Below are 16,910 nucleotides of genomic sequence, written 5' to 3'. Positions count from 1 at the left end.
CCATGACGTATCTGACACTTATCTTTGTCTGGTTGAGCCTGTTTGGGTAACACTGGCACCATCACTGGCTGAAAGATCAAGTGTGAAGCTGGAGCCACTGCTGTAATCCCACGCTGGAGGCAGACAGACTGGGGAAAGGGCATGGAGGGCAGAGCCACTACTGGGAGAGGCGAGGTTCCAGGGAGGAGTTAGGGGAGGGGGATATAAATAGGGGGAGGACAGAGGAGAAAATGTAGCAGGCATGGAGTTGCAGGAACTGGCACTGGTCCAGGACTGTAGCCACCTGGGTCCATAAGCAGAGGCAGGGCGCAGGGCTACATCCAACCTAGACCCCTGCTGGTCCTCTGAGCTCCGGCATCGCAGATCCCAGGGTATAGGAAATGTGATGTATCTCTAGAGGCCCATGGTGGCTTCTATCCATTCAGGGCCCTGAAAAGAGTCATTCTCAACCTGTCAGTCATCCACCACAGCCGAGGCTTGCCCCATTTCCTTGCTCTGGGCTGGATCGTCCTATTTTTAACTTTCTCCAGCGCTCCTGTCTCTCAGATCCTCCGTCTCCCTGCTTAGCCCCTTCTCAGTTCCCGGCTTCTGTTGGATGTGCCCCATCACTGGCCCCAAAGGTAGTGAGGAGTGTGGCAGCTGGCAGACAGATGGTCCGAGCAGGCGAAGGGCACGAGCACCCCAATCTGAAAACTAGCAGGGTCACCACCTGGTCTACACAGTGAGTTCCAGGTCAGCCAGAGCTACATAGCCGGACCCTGCCTCAAAGAACCAAAAACCAAGATACGCCCCTTTGTTTGGGTCCCGTCTCCTTCCCGCACTGCCCCTGCCTCTGCACCCTCCAGCTAGTCAGCGCTCCTCAGTCAGGGCTTCTGGGTGAGCCATGGGCGTGGAGTTCCGCTGTGGGTCCCAGTTGCGTCTTCTCTGGCTAGCAGTGTTCCCTCACCAGGTGCAGGAGGTGAGGGCGGAGGCTGAGGTCAGGTGGCTTCTCTGTACCCCACAGGCACTGAGTTCTCCGCTGAACTGAAGGAACCACGCATCCATCACACAGCTCATTCCAGAGTCTAGAACAGGACAGAGCCCCTCCTGTCTCCAAGGACAGGATTCGGGCCACACAGACAAGATGCATACATATTTTAAAACTTTCGTACAGACTATTTTAAAAGAAATGGGAAAAGATTAGCGATTTTATTCAACCCAGTCTACCTAAACTACCCTCATTTCAACACATAAAAAACCCAACATATAACAACCCGGCACCGCTAGGCGGATACTCTGCCTTCAGCCACATCTCCGCGCCAAGATGGTACATTCCTTTTCCTGAGCCTTTAAAAAGAAGAGGGGGGTGGGGAGGAGAGAAACAATCAGGAAGCCTTTTCTTAGCGTATCTATTGCTGACCAAAGAGTTGGGAAGTTGGGGAGAAAGGGGTTCATCATCGAAGGGAATCAGGACAGGAACCCAAGCAGGGCAGGGGCCTGGAGGCAATAGCTCAACCAGAGACCATGGACCACAGTCCAGGGATGGCCCGGTTCTCCTCCATCAATCACTAATTAAGAAAATGCCCTACAGGCTTGCCTACCGCCCAGTCTTAAGGGGGCCTTTTCTTAACTGAGGTTTCCTCCTCTCAGATGACTTCACCTTGTGTCAAGTTGACATAAAACAAGCCAGCACATATCCAGAGAGCTCGTCTACATTTGAAGCATGCCTAAGTTTAAACTAACTACATTTCAAGTACCCGGTGACCTTTGGGCGGCCACTGACACCTTGAAGGAGCAATCTGGAAACCCAGAAATTGTGAAATCAGGTAAGAGCGGAAGATACAGAGCAGGACAGACCTGGATCAGCTGGAGGTACGAGGTACGAGGGACCTGTGTGCACCATCCTTGCTAGAAGGCAAGAGGAGATCTAAAGAAAAGTGTGGTGGCTCGCACCTGTGAGCTCACTGGAGGCTGAGACAGGAAACCCGGCAAATCCAAGGACAGAGCAGCGCACACAGTGAAACCATTTCAGAAGAAAGAGAAGAGCAGGATCTCACCGGCAGGGAGAGACCGAAATCTGCCCTGTCCCTAGAGCGTTCTGTGATGAAATAAGATCGTCCAGCCTTTCTGGGACAGAAGACAGATTGGCCTGGCTGGGCCTGATGTGGAAGACCCTGGCAAGCTCTAGCCAAACCCAGGACAATCTAACTGGCCTCGGCTCCTTAGGCACTCCAGTGTTCAAAGTAAATAGTGCCGGGGTCTGAGTTATGGCTGTCATGTTCTTTTAGAGATCTCAGCTCTATCCAGGGAAATGCCCTGAATCGGGCCCTCGTCATCAGGAGTTCCATCCCCTTCAGTGAGGTGATGGGTTGTAAAGCCAGGGAGGATGTCTTCCAAGCAGAACACAGGGGACAGTATTCCACTAGGTCACACACTCCATTCTGAGTGGGTGTTCAGGGTGGAATGCTGGGGGTGGGGGAACACCTCCACGAGGGAGCGTTAGCTCAAAGGGGTCTCTAGAGCACATCCTAGCTGCCCTCCAATCCCAAACAACGTTATGCACAGGGTCCGTCTGGCCACAGATAGAGTTGCACCCCTAGGAAAGGGAACATTAACAGTCCTCATGGCCTGGGTCTGTTATTTTGGAAGGCTGCTGGCTTTCAGGTCCCAGTTCTCTGGCCAGCACTGGCCAGCACTAGCCAGCAGGTAAACTGGGCTTTACCCCTCTCACAATGCCCAATCCCTCTGGCAGGGTCCTGTCTCCTGGGTAGCCTTCAGGCTTCCTGACAAGCGTCTGAGAGGCTGCCTGCCAATCTCCGTTCTCCCCGAGAGAATGTAATGTAACGTTAGCAGCGCCAGTGCCCACTTGGGTTTAAAATAAACTTGCTATCTCCCTTTCCTTCAGCTGACCCCAGCAGCTCCCCACCCGAGCCCAAGCCCGGCTGACTCTGAAAATGAGATAGCCCCATCATTCCAGGGGCGGCTGAGACAATTGTGCTGAACACAGTGAACAATTGTGCTGAACACAGTGATTGCCGATTGTAGGAAGCTGGTAGAGACAGTCACCACTGGTGGTGGAGAGGGGTTCTGGGAGGCAGGGCTGTTTCTCAGAGGGAAATGTGGCCTCAGTCAGGCTGGGGCTGATGTGACCCCAAAAGCAGATCATCACAGAGTGGCTCTCCTTGCTCTGTGCCTTGGCAGTCAGGACTTCATGTCACTTCCTCTCATCCAGAAGACATTCCTCCTACTCTTGTAGCCCCAAAACTCCACACCTACTTTTTTTCTCTTTTTTTAAAATATTTATATATTATGTATACAATATTCTGTCTGTGTGTATGTCTGCAGGCCAGAAGAGGGCACCAGATCTCATTACAGATGGTTGTGAGCCACCATGTGGTTGCTGGGAATTGAACTCAGGACCTTTGGAAGAGCAGGCAGTGCTCTTAACAGCTGAGCCATCTCTCCAGCCCTCCGCACCTACTTTTTGTTAGCTTACTGTGATGTTGAAGATTTGCTTGGCAGGTGCTCTACACCAGACCCCTCTGCGTATCCCCTCCCACTGACCCTCTGCCCTCCCTCTTTGAGCCCCAGCCCCTTTCCCCATTTTAGGGCACCATTCTGCCATTTTGTGGCTCTTTCTCTTTATTAGCTGCCAGCAACAACCCCCTCGCCTCTCCCCTGCCAATCATGGATCCCAAATTACCTCTAGCTTCTAATTCTTTCCATGACTCTAGGCCTTGCTGTCCTTAAAAAAAATAAAAACAAAGCAAAAACCACCATGCTGGGCAGAGTGGTTTGTAATTCCAGCACTTGGGAGTAAAGACAGGAAGATTGGGAGCACACGGTCATTTTCACGCTACACAGTGAAGTTGAGGCCAGTCTGTCTCAAAAACAAAGCACAAATCCCTCCCAGATCAACGTCCTCAAAGTCCAGTCCTCCACGGAATCCAGGTCCTCACAGGCAGTTCCTTACCACCCACCCAAGTCGGAGAGCAAACCTGGGGCTGTCAACTCCAAAGCCACCTCCTCCCTCCCAGCATCTGGCTTATGACACCAGCCAGCTCTGCTCATCCAGCGGGGCAATCACAGCATCTCTTGTACCCGGGGCTCTGACACTGACTCTTCCCTCCTCCTCCTCCAGCCCATCTTTTCCTTACAGACCCGAGGCATTTCTCTCCGCTCTTTGAAGGTTCGCATCCGGGAACTTTCCTCATATTTAAACTAGAGCTTCATTTTGTCTCATCCCTACCCATTAGGCTGCACTACTTGTCTCTAGATGCAGGGGTCTGGGCTCTTAATTCCCATAGCACTTCCTCTTTATCAGCTGCCAGCAACACCGGCCGCCCCAATCTTGGTTAAAACAAGTGGGGTGGTCATAGGGCAGATAGAGAACCAAGGGGAGATGCACAATGGGACATGGGATCTGACTGGCTCCCACTCACCCTAACTAGGCTTTAGTCTGGAACTGGAGTGAGTTCTGGGGTGTGTTAGAACAAAACACGTCAATCCCGGACACCCTCCAAGCAAGTCATGAGCACTGTGGGGGGGGTGTCAATTTCTCATTTCACGATAGCAATGAATGCTGCCAGCAAAGTTGGGGCCCTGTTCCCTGTCCCACCTTCCCTACTTGCTAGCTCTCCTCCTCACCCACCCTTCATCTGTCCTGTGTCACATGGTGTCCTATTCAGAAAGCCAGGGAACCCCCACACCAAGTTGCTGTGTGCTGCTGGCCAGCCCTGCACAGCATCTCAGGAGTCCCTGATGACCACCAGACACATAGGGTTATGGCCACCCCCACTCCATAGATAATAAACCCCCTGGAGCCTACCCGTTGTGCTGCCAGCAACGCTCCTGTTTGTGCCACACTAGCTGGACAGCTCTGCCTCACAGGGCCACCTGACATGACCAGCCCAGGGTGAGGGGACACTGGCATGGCCGCAGTGGAAACAGTGCTAAGGTGAAAAAGACAAGACAGGGCTGGAGAGATGGCTCAGAGGTTAAGAGCATTGCCTGCTCTTCCAAAGGTCCTGAGTTCAATTCCCAGCAACCACATGGTGGCTCACAACCATCTGTAATGAGGTCTGGTGCCCTCTTCTGGCCAGCAGGCATACACACAGACAGAATATTGTATCCATAATAAATAAATATTTAAAAAAAAAAAAAGAAAAAGAAAAAGGCAAGACACGGGACACCTACTCCCCTCCTGGGGTTTTATGGGCTTGCTCCTCTCCCGCTTAATAAATGTCAAAGTCTCATAGTGTTTACTTACCAAAATACCTGACCAGCATCTGCAGCTGCTCAAGGGAAAATAAAAGATCCCGGGCTGGTGAGAAGGCTCAGGCAGCAAAACACCCTGCCTCAGGGAAAGGAGAAGCATGTGTGCGCACGCGCACACACACAGAGAGAGAGAGAGAGAGAGAGAGAGAGAGGAGAGAGAGAGAGAGAGAGAGAGAGAGAGAGAGACTATGAATGACTTTTCATTGGTTTTGGAAGTAGAATTTCTCTGTAGACGAGGCTGGTCTCTCAGAGATCTGCCTGCCTCTGCTTCCTGAGTGCTGGGATTAAAGGTGTGCACCACCGCCTCCTAGCATGAATTATTTTTTTCTTTAAGGACCTAAAGAAAAAGTTCTAGCAATGAGCTGTTGAAAGGGGATGGGGTCTGGAGAGGAGAACTGAGGTGCCCACCCCCTGCCCTTCATCTCTCTGTACCACTGGCCTTTGTGTAACCAGATCCCTGCCATCCATCCCATAACTTCTACCCTCTAGCGCCCCTCCCCACGACAGTCTTCACAGATGTGAACAACTGCATTTTCCCATGTCATGATCCAGGACTCAGGAAGCAGAGGCAGGAGGTACACATGAAGTCCCAGCTCCCTGATCTCCATAGAGTTTCGTGCTAGCTAAGACAACATAGCAAGATCATCTCAAAAACAAAAATAAAATTTAAAAATAAATTTTGGAGAAATCTTTATTGTACTCATGAAAAATAAAGCAAAAAAAAAAACCCTTTAAAAAATTACAGTTAGGGCCGGGCGGTGGTGGCGCACGCCTTTAATCCCAGCACTTGGGAGGCAGAGGCAGGCAGATCTCTGTGAGTTCGAGACCAGCCTGGTCTACAAGAGCTAGCTCCAGGACAGGCTCTAAAAGCTGCAGAGAAACCCTGTCTCGAAAAAACCAAAAAAAAAAAAAAAATTACAGTTAGGGGCTAGAGAGATGGCTCAGAGGTTCAAAGCACTGGCTGCTTTTCTAGAGGTCATGAGTTCAATCCCCAGCAACCACATGGTGGCTCACAACTGTCTGTAATGAGATCTGGTGCTCTTTTCTGGCCTGCAGGCATATATGTAGGCAGAACACTATACATAATAGATAAATATTTTTTTAATTACATTTAGTGTGTGCATGCACAGTGTACATATGGTAGAGGGCATCCTGCAGGAGTAAGTAAGCTTTCTCTCCTTTGAACACGTGGGTTCTGGAGATTAAACTCTGGTCATCAGGCTTGGTAGCAGACGCCTTTACTTGCTGGGCCATCTCCCCAGCCAAAAATTTACCTTCTTTATAGCTTTAGTTTTGGGACGGAGGTCAAGCCCAAGGCCTCATGCACAGTAAGCATGTATTGGACATCTGAGCTACAGCCCCCAGCAGCCCTTTGTCATCTTTAAGTAGACAGATCTGTGGCATTAACTACATTCACATACTCTATGTGTGTATATATATACACACATATATATACACACACTATATATAACTCAATTTTCATGCAAAACTGAAACTCTGTCCATCAAATCTGTTTCCACTCCTAGCCCCTTGGCAACCACCCTCCTAGCTTGTTTCCATGGTTCTGACTATTTTAAATGTCTAAGTGGATTCATACAGCATTTGACTTTTTGTGAAGAGTTTATTTCACTTAGCATAATGTCCTCAAATTTCACCCATGTGCAGCACCATGGAATTTCCTCTTTTAGGGCAGAATAAAATTCCACTGTAGACATCCATATTTTCTGTATGGGGGACTGTGTTCATGTAGGCGCGTGTGTGTGTGGAGGCCAGAGATCGACCTCCTATGTGGGTTCCTCAGGAGGCGTCTGCCTTGGTTTTTGAGACAGGGTCCTCCAGGGGTCTGAAGCTCATGAAATACACAAGCAAGGCTGGTTGGCCAGAGTGTCTCAGGGATCTGCCTGTCCCAGAGCTGGGACTCCAAGTGTGCCACCAGGCCATCTTTTCTTATGTGGTGACTGGATGGGAACTTGGGCCCTCACGCTTGTGGCAAGCGCTTCCCAAACTGAGCTATTGCCCCAGTCCCTACAGTGTTTTTTTCTTCTAAATATTTTTGTGTGTGAGTGAGTGCACTTGTATTGGACACTCTAGAGCTGGAGTTACAGGTGCCTGTGAGCAGCTCAACGTGGGTGCTGGGAACCCACCCCCGCCTTCAGAAGAGCAGAAAGTGCTCTCAATAGCTGACCCATCTCTCCAGGCCCCACATTTCAGTCTGAATGCGTTCATTCCTCCATGACATCTGTGCTGTTTGTAATCTTAGTTTCTGTGAGGAATGCTACACAGGGGTGTGCAAGCAGCTTGTGGAGATCCTGTTTCAACTATTTCAGATACATGCCCTGAAGTGGAATGCTGAACTAATTATCAATTTACTATTGTTTTTTGAAACAGGGTCTCTGCAGCCCTGGCTGTCCTCGAACTCAATGAGATCCACCTGCCTCTGCCTCCCAAGTGCTGAGACTAAAGATGTGTACCACCATGCCTGGCTACCTGCTACCTTGCAGAAGTCTTAGTACTATAAATGAATTATAAATTATTTGACAAATGAAAAGACAGGCTACAGTTACATTTTAATTTCAGTAACAACTTTTGAGGGGAAATGCTAGAGTATTAAACCCAGACACGTGTATCCTAACCACTGAGAGCTATGCCTCAATCTGAAGCAACTTTTAAAATGTATGCACATGTGTCATTATGTGCGTGTGTGGGGTGTCCACTGGTCAGAAAAGATCTGCTGGAAATGGAGTTACAGGTGGTCATGAGTCACCCAATGTAGGAACTAGGAACCAAGCCTAGTTCCTCTGGAAGAGCACTGAGTACTCTTAACCACTGGGCCAACTCTTCAGCCCCTTGAAAGCTCTGTGTGTGTGTGTGTGTGTGTGTGTGTGTGTGTGTGTGTGTGTAATTGTTGTTTTTTGAGATAGAGTTTCTCTGTGTAGCATTCCTGGCTGTCCTGGAACTCACTTTGTAGACCAGGCTGGCCTTGAACTCACAGAGATCCGCCTGCCTCTGGAGTGCTGGGATTAGAAGTGTGCGCCACCATCCCCCAGCTAATGTGTCATTTTTAAAGAACTCATTGGTGAGCTGGTAATCACGTATCTTGTGTCTTCCCTGGCTACTCTAATCAAGGGGCACTTGCACGCACCCACACATCTATTCCAGGCCAACTCTCTTATATAGCAGCTGGTCCCACCATAGTGTGAATCTCGGCAGACCTGCCCCAACACCTTTAATTCGTCTGGGCCAAGTGGTCCTCCCTGCTGTCCGGCTATTTACTGGGACTACCGACTACTTGGAAGACCCAGCTTCAAGTGGCCACTTGCTGCTTGAAAGACAGTAAGTCCACATCCAGTACGTCTGTCCTTGCCACGTATGTCCCCAGTATGGACATGATGGGAACAGTTATCCCAGCACTTAGACGGCTGAGGCAGTTCAAGGCAGCCCAGGACTGGAGGGATGGCTCAGCAGTTAAGAGCACTTGCTGCTCTTGCAGAGGACCTGGGCTCAGTTCCTGGCATCTACATAGGATACATAGTATCCACAACTCTAGTCCAAGGGTATCTTGTGATCTCTTCAGAACTTCATGAGCACCAGGTATGCAAGCTGTGCATTTATATACATACATGCGGGAAAAACACATATACATAGGTTTTTTGGGGGAGAGGGGTGGAATCAGATAGACTGGGCTCTGCTGGAAAAGTGGTGGCAACCCAGCTCAGCATGTTTGTTCTATACATTTGAAAAAGAGGCAGGGTTATCATATACAGCTGAACAAGGAGGAGGGGTTATTACAGATAAACACGGAGGCGGGGTTGTCATACACAGCTGTACAAGGTTCAGCTCATCTCAGTAGGGGGACAGTCTCGGGGCATGAACACCCAGGTGGAGAAAGCCACATGAACACTTTCTGTGCTGTGTCCACATTTGGTCCTGGACCCGAGGAAGGCTTCACCATCCCCCTCTGAGCCTCCTCACGCACGGAAGGCTTTTCTGCCTCCACGGAACTAAGCCACTGGGGTCCCTGGCAGCCCATGCTTGTGTCAGCAACACGCAGTCCCTCACAACGTCACTTATTTTCTATGTTTACCTACTGAGTCGACCTGCTGGTCTGCTGGTCAGTAGTTTGTTTGGCCGGTTTTTGAGACAGGGTCTCACTGTGTAACCATGCTGGCTGTCCTGGAACTCGCTTTATAGAGGAGGCTGGCTTCAAATTCACAGAGATCTGCCTGTCTCTGCCTCCTGAATACTGGTATTAAAGGTGTGCGCCACCATTGCCTGTCCATACACATAAATCTTTTAAAAAATTTAAAACGGGGGGCTGGAGAGATGGCTCAGAGGTTAAGAGCATTTCTGGCTCTTCCAAAGGTCCTGAGTTCAATTCCCAGCAACCACATGGTGGCTCACAACCATCTGTAATGGGGTCTGGTGCCCTCTTCTGGCCTGCAGGCATACACACAGACAGAATATTGTATACATAATAAATAAATAAATATTTAAAAAAAATTTAAAACGGGCTGGGTTTGAGACCAGCCTGGCCTACAGAGCAAGTCCCAGGACACCCAGGGCTAGAGAAAAAAACCCTGCTTCAAAAACAAACAACAACAATAGGCTTGTGTAATGGCTTAGCAGGTAGACACTTGTACCAGAGCCTGATGAACTGTGCTGTTCCCTGGTCCACGAAAGTGAAGGAGAGAACCCTGACTTCGTATGTGCTGCGCACACCCAGACACACACACAGCACCCTCCCCACTAAAGAACCCAAATAACTTTAATAAAGATAGAACAGGACCGGCAGGCTGGAGATGCTACGTAAGTGCTGGCCACACATGCAGTCCGGACTGCAGACCCCCCAGCACCCAGGTAAACACCAAGAGCACAGCCATGGCAGCCCAGCTGTATATCCCAGTGCTCTGGAGGCAAGAAAGATCTCTGAAATTATCTAACTAGCTACAGTTGGTGAGCTACGGGTCCAAGTTAAGAGAATCTACCTCAATACCTAAGACATGAGTGACTGAGTCAGGCATCCACTTCTGGCCTTCACATGTGCATTCAAGTGCACACGTACACATATATACACACACCTTTGTGAACATGTATACACACGTACACTACATACACACACACAAATTAAAAGCAAACAAAAATCCAACACCACACCCACCCTGAAGCAGAGCACTGGAACTAAAGGCTCTAACTGGCCCAGACTCTGTAAATCGGGGTCTGTTTCAGGATTCTTGCTTACTTCCACTTCCTAGCAGGAATGTATAGACAGTCTGGACAGCCTGCACTGTGTCCAGGCCTTCTCGGGCGAAGCGACTTCACCCAGTCCTGATGCTGACCCCTCCCCCGCCACAGAGGCCAAGACCTGTCACTGCTGTAAAGAGCTCTGGACGCAGGGTCCTAAGGTGGCCACTGCCTGCTGGATAGAGGCCACAGCTGCAACATGCCTTCAGAAAGATGGGCCAGGCCAAAACTCCTCCCTGTCAGTGTTTATTTATGTTCCTGGCACAAAGATAACATCTCACTTTCACAAGACTTCACATACTAAAAATAACAAATTTTAAAAGCTATCCAGTTCTGTATCGTTTCCCCCGATGGTCAGGTCTCATTCAGGTCAGTGGCCATGTACTGACGCATTATGAACAGTTGCTTGGTTCTGTCTTGCCTGGGGTTCAGGACTGCCAGCCTCCCCGGCGCCCCAGGGAGAGCAGAGCAGAGAGACACTTGTTTGCCGGGGGTTCAGCGAAGCAATCCAGTCGGTTTTCCTCCAGACACTAGCATTGGGCTGGCTTCCTGAGATTTTCTTTCACAGCTCCTTAATCTAGTTTAAAGTTGGCATAGTGTGTCAAGGACAGGGCAAGGAAATGCTGCCCCATTTCCTCAGGACTGAGGGACCAGAGGAAACCAAGTGACAATGAATGCTTCCCAGAATTTTTCCCCTTACTTTCCGACCAAGTTGCTTCTTCCTAGGTCTTACTTCTAAGACGCTGCTTAGCCCAGGCTGGAGAAATTCCTAGGTACTAACACTGACTCATCAAGGGGCAGATGACTCTTCTCACAGGGCTAATCACGGTCACAAACCAGGAAGTCCTGAGTCTACACTCCCCGCTCTGAAATTGTAGCCTTAAGTAACTAGCTGGAGATGGCATTCTTCTGGGTATGCCCCGCCCCGTCTCCAGTCAGTTTCTTTGCTTTCACCCAGGTAAGCGTGAACCCTGTGCAAAGTCCTCCCCCTCAGGCACCCACATCACTCAGCTCAGATGCAACTCACTACAGCAGGTCCAAACCTCTGCAATGGAGATCAGAAGATCCCCCTCTCCCCTTTCACCACGGCCCACACTGCAAAGTATTGTTCCTTCTCTGATAGTTCTCTAGCCGTAACCTAACAATCTACTAGAGAGAATTCTGGTGGCAGTATGGACTTATATACTTATTGCATGAAAAGTATATGAGAATTCAAAAGGTTTAGACTAAACATGGTGGCAGGCACCTATAATCCCAGCTACTCAGGAGGAAGCAGGAAGATTTCAAGTCTGACTGCGGGCATCTAAGTGAGAATGTGTCTCAAAATTAAATACACAGGGACGGGTGTAAAAGTCAGTGGCGAAAAACCTGCTTCTCATGTTTGAGGTCCTGGGTTCAATCTTTTTTTGGGGGGCTCTGGGGATAAACCTGGGGACAAAATATATTCCTGGCATGACCATGACCCCGAGTTCTAGAGAACTGATTTTTCTGGTTGATGGGACTGAAATAGGCCTAAGAAATCTGTATTTAACAGGTGATCGTGGGGTAGGGACACAAACACCATAGACACAAGGTCTGTTAAAGCTGTCCCTCAGAACCCCTCCCCCCGCACCAGAAGAGAGTAAAGAACACTGGATGAGCCACTGGGCAACTATCCCAGAGGCCTGGACTCTGTTCTCATCAGCCTCCAGTTCTACCTTCTTCCCGCACCTATGAAACTGTCTCCACACTCAGAGAGCTAAGGGCATAAGCATGAGATGTACTGGGGAGAAGGGAGATGGCTCAGTGGGTGAAGGACTTGCTAAGCAAGCCTGGGGACTTGTGTATAGATCCCTAACATGCCCACAAAAAGCTGGGTATGGCTGCATATCTGTAACCTCAGTGTTGGGGTACAGAGACAGGTAGATCCTGGGGACTCAGTGGCCTCTTGTCTTTGAGTCAAAACTCAAACTCTCGGTTCAGTCAAGAGACCTCATCAGAAAAAAATAACAGAAGTAATTGAGAAAGACACTTGACATTGACCAATAGCCTCTACATGTAGGCTGGCTTACATACATGCACATGAACACACAATCATACACAAAGCATATTATATGTAAAACTTTTAAATCTTGAAAACTGTTTTAAACTCAGGCTCGTGGTTTGTGATGCCACCACCTTCTCTAGGTCTCGGTGTCTCGTCTCACAGCCTATCTACCAAAGATCCATTTTCAAAGCGGAGTCAATGCCTTAACCGCTCCAACAGCTTTAAATGGCTCATGAGTTTATGACCAAATATGGTTGGCTGACTAGTTTACAGTGTGCTGCTGAGGTCGGGGCCCTGTGTGCGACCAGACAACTCTCCTGGGTCTGCTCTGGGAAAGCAGCATTGTTGGAGATTGATGCTCCCACTCTCTCCCTCCCCTTTCAAAGGAGGATTAGCCCTCTGCCTCCTCCTCTTTCAAAGATGCCCACGAACCAAAGGGACCCAAAAGATGGAAGTGTTCGCAGCTCCGGAGCTTAGAACACGGCCTCACCCAGTTTCACACAAGGTGACCTATTCCTCCCAGTTTGCGACACAAATCTACCAATCCGCTAGAGTCCCAGAGGCGCTCCAGCCCTGCCATGATAAAGGGCCTCCTTGGATCCAGCTGTGTTAAGAAATCTCTGCACTCATCGATTCCTACACTTGCAGAATGGAGGAAGTTTTCTTACATCAAGATTTCTGTGTTAGCTATTAAGCTCTTCCGGTACAATCTTCTATAATCATGGGGGGCGGGGGGACTGAGAAGCATCTCCTGACATCCTGGCTGTCAATGGGTTTGTTTTCTGAGAGAGGATGAGCAGGTAACAGAAGGATCTTCTATGTTGTATTTGTAACTGACAAAATCACCCTGGAGACCAAGACCCACAGGCACAGTGCTCGCCTCTGACATGGAAAGTTTACAGACTCTACAGAACAAACTGGCAGTGGGTGATTGTTGGCACTAACACAGCATACTCCTTAGCTGCTCATGCAACACACAAGCTTCACTTCACATGACATCAGACTGCTTGCTGACAGCTGATTTTACATTTTTTTTTTTTTGGAAGATTATTATGTATACAGTGTTCTGTCTCCATGTGCCCCTGCAGGCCAGGAGAGGGCACCAGACCTCATTGCAGATGGTTGTGAGCCACCATGTGGTTGCTGAGAATTGAACTCAGGACCTCTGGAAGAACAGCCAGGGGCTGGAGAGTTGGCTCAGTGGTTAAGAGCATTGCCTGCTCTTCCAAAGGTCCTGAGTTCAATTCCCAGCAACCACATGGTGGCTCACAGCCATCTGTAATGAGGTCTGGTGCCCTCTTCTGGTCTTTAGGCATACACACAGACTGAACATTGTATACATAATAAATAAATATTAAAAAAAAAAAAAAGAACAGCCAGTGCTCTTCTGAGCCATTTCTCCAGCCCCAACATTTAATTGAGCTTCTTAATTTCTTCCTATGAGTAACAGTTAAGATGCTTAATAATGGGATTCCCTTCATTTAAGAGAAAGGCATAGCCAGCTGTGCTGACACAGGTCTGTAATCCTGCTCCTCTAAAGATGGTAAATGGGTATTGTGGCACTGGGCGCGAACCCAGGCGCACTCAACACGTGCTGCCGCTGATCTTATCACACCCTCCAAAGTTTATTTTTATCTAGAATAAATAATTTTATAGGTAAGAAAAACAAAATTATTAAAATAGTATTTCAGCTGAAATAAATACTTGTGGCTTTAAGTTAACAAGTACAGCCATCATGATGGTGTAGCCTGTAATCACAGCTTTTGAGAGGCTGAGGCACGACTGACTGGCTGAGTCCAGTCGGGACTACATGGCAAGACCCTGTCTCAAAAATCAAAACCGGGGGTGGGGGCAGAAGACAGGAAGGGAATGAGAGAAGGAAAGAAAACAGGCAAAAGTAAATTATAACCAAAGACAAAGTGGGCAAAGAAACAGTTACTTTAGGGGCAGATGGTATCTCACCCACCCTCCTACCTGTACTAAGAAAATCAAGCCTGCTTTTGGTTTTTGTTTATTTTTCAAAAGAGGGTTTTCTCTGACTGTAGCCCTAGCTGTACTCAAACTCAAGAGATCTGCCTGCCTCTGCCTCTGCCTGCTGGGATTAAAGGCGTGTGTGACCACCACCTGCTCTCTATACATCTCTTCTGACCACAGGGTTTTGGCAGAACCAAGTGTGAGCACACATCACAATCAGTGCTGTAGTCAGTTAGGCAAACAAGGTCATCAGGACTTCCACCCTGATGCTGCCATTTGATAAGGAGTTTACAGATTCTCACCAGGTTAAGCCAGACACTGGCAGGATCGTTTCATTCTTTTTCTAAAGCATGACTTCTTCTTTAAATCATTTATTTATTTTTAAAGGCATATTCTTATTACTTCATGTGTATGAGTACTTTGCCTACAAGCATGCCTGTGCACTGCATGCAGGCAGTGTCGTCAGGTCCCCTGGAGCTGAAATTACAAGGAGCTGTGAGCTGCCATGTGGATGCTGGGCTTTAAAGCCACCCTCTGGAAGGGCAGCCAGTACACTTAACTGTTCCAGCCCCACATTTTCTTAATGTAGGTCCATAAAATATCACGAGGGGAAAACATTGTTTTTTGGAAAAGTCTATGTTCAAAAGCTGGAAGAAATATACTAAGAAGGCGACGGGAGTTGGGAAGTCCTTGTCATGACTAAAACTTTAACGAGAGGTTAAAAATAAACTTCACAGTGGATGCACAAGGTGACCCAGAGGAACTTTCTGTTGACTTTGAGAAGCTGAAGAATTAGCTAGACAGAAAAGATAAGATTCTCATCATAACGGGTCAAGATGCAGCACCAGGGGCACTGTTAGGAGCCAGTGGACGCTCCTGGCACCAAGTGCCTTTGCCTGGTTCTTTCTGGCGTTTCTGCTTGACTCCTTCCCTCATCACTCCGATTCCCAACCTTTGCGCTGGCAGGTCACGTTCTTCTCCCTTAGGCCCTGGGTAGATGCTGGGAGTGTGTGTACATTTCTGTCCTTCAATTAAGAAATCTGCTGAATGCACTAGCAGTTCAAGAACTGGATTATCTTACTAGACTTCGGAGGTTAAAATCTTGCCTGTCTTATTAATATGCATTTCCCTATTAATGAATTGGCTTGGAAAGACTATACATCTATTAATTGCTCACAGTACATAAAAATACATTGTTTTCTGAAAAGTCCCCTTTTACCTGCTAAAGGTTAGAGATGATGAGGATCTACTCTCGGGTGGTTTAGAGATGCTTGGGAAAGCAAATGCAAGGGACAGGCAGCAGGAAAGGCAAGTGAGCACATGCTATACACGGTACTGTCCCGTGCCCTAAATAACAGAGGATTCGCATTTCAAACTTAAGAGACAGGTGGCTTGCAGAAAGTTTATTAGAAAGAGCACGACACCTACATGAAACGCTCTCTGCTGGACCAAAGCTCTGCTTACCTTATCCAACTGTGTGCAAAGACTCGGCACCTGCAGACAAAGCAGGAGGGGGTGTGACAGGAGGGACAGCTCTCCAATGTGGTGCAAGACTCCAGATGGCAAAACATTGCAAATAACTACTTTTATAAACATTAGTGCTTGCCATTAACCAATACATATGCTAACGGAGAATAAATACTGAACTCAGCTTGAACAATGGCTACTCAAGACAGAAACCCACACTGGCAGACATGGGTGAACCATACACATTTCACACCAAAGTATTAAAATATTTGGATTTAGGCCTTTTGCCATTTTTAGTGCAAGTAGCTTTGAGTATTCTTAATCAAAAAGAGAATTTTTGTTTCTACTTCTAATGATGCACACATACACACACGAGAATATTCCTGACCAGCTCCCTCAGAAGCCAGAGAGCTGCATTTCTGCAGACTCAAGGCCAGTGTCATTCTCCAGGCAGGCCTTTGCCGACCTCACACCACTGCCACTTGACCAGGAACATCTTAGTTTAGCCGTGAACATAAGTCAGACACGCCCTCAGAGCATACAGCAGCCATGCCGGGTGTTTAAAGGAAACCTGTAGCAAGTGATTTACTTCCTTTGGAAACATTTTCCAAGAATGGCTACAACTCTGGTCACAGGAAGGAGATGCCAAGATCTCTCAGGTAGAAGAAAGAGCTCAAGCCTCTTCCTAATAGGGATCTTCTTCCAAAGGCTTGAAAACTGGTATTTCTCCCTCAGTTTCCCTATGTCTTAAATCTTTCCTGAGCGAGGCACTTTTATTAAGTATACCATCTACTACAGCTCTAACCACAAGGTAACATTAGATAAACAAAAGAATCACAGTAGCTTTTAACAGGCATTATTTACAACCATTTTTTCCTTTAATATAAAAAAGTATAACTACAGCAGTCCAATGTACAAATACAAAAAAAAGTTATCATACTAAAAA

The sequence above is a fragment of the Arvicola amphibius genome, chromosome 4 (genome assembly GCF_903992535.2).
Source record: "Arvicola amphibius chromosome 4, mArvAmp1.2, whole genome shotgun sequence".
Taxonomy (NCBI): Eukaryota; Metazoa; Chordata; class Mammalia; order Rodentia; family Cricetidae; genus Arvicola; species Arvicola amphibius.
This window is presented reverse-complemented; position numbering follows the sequence as displayed.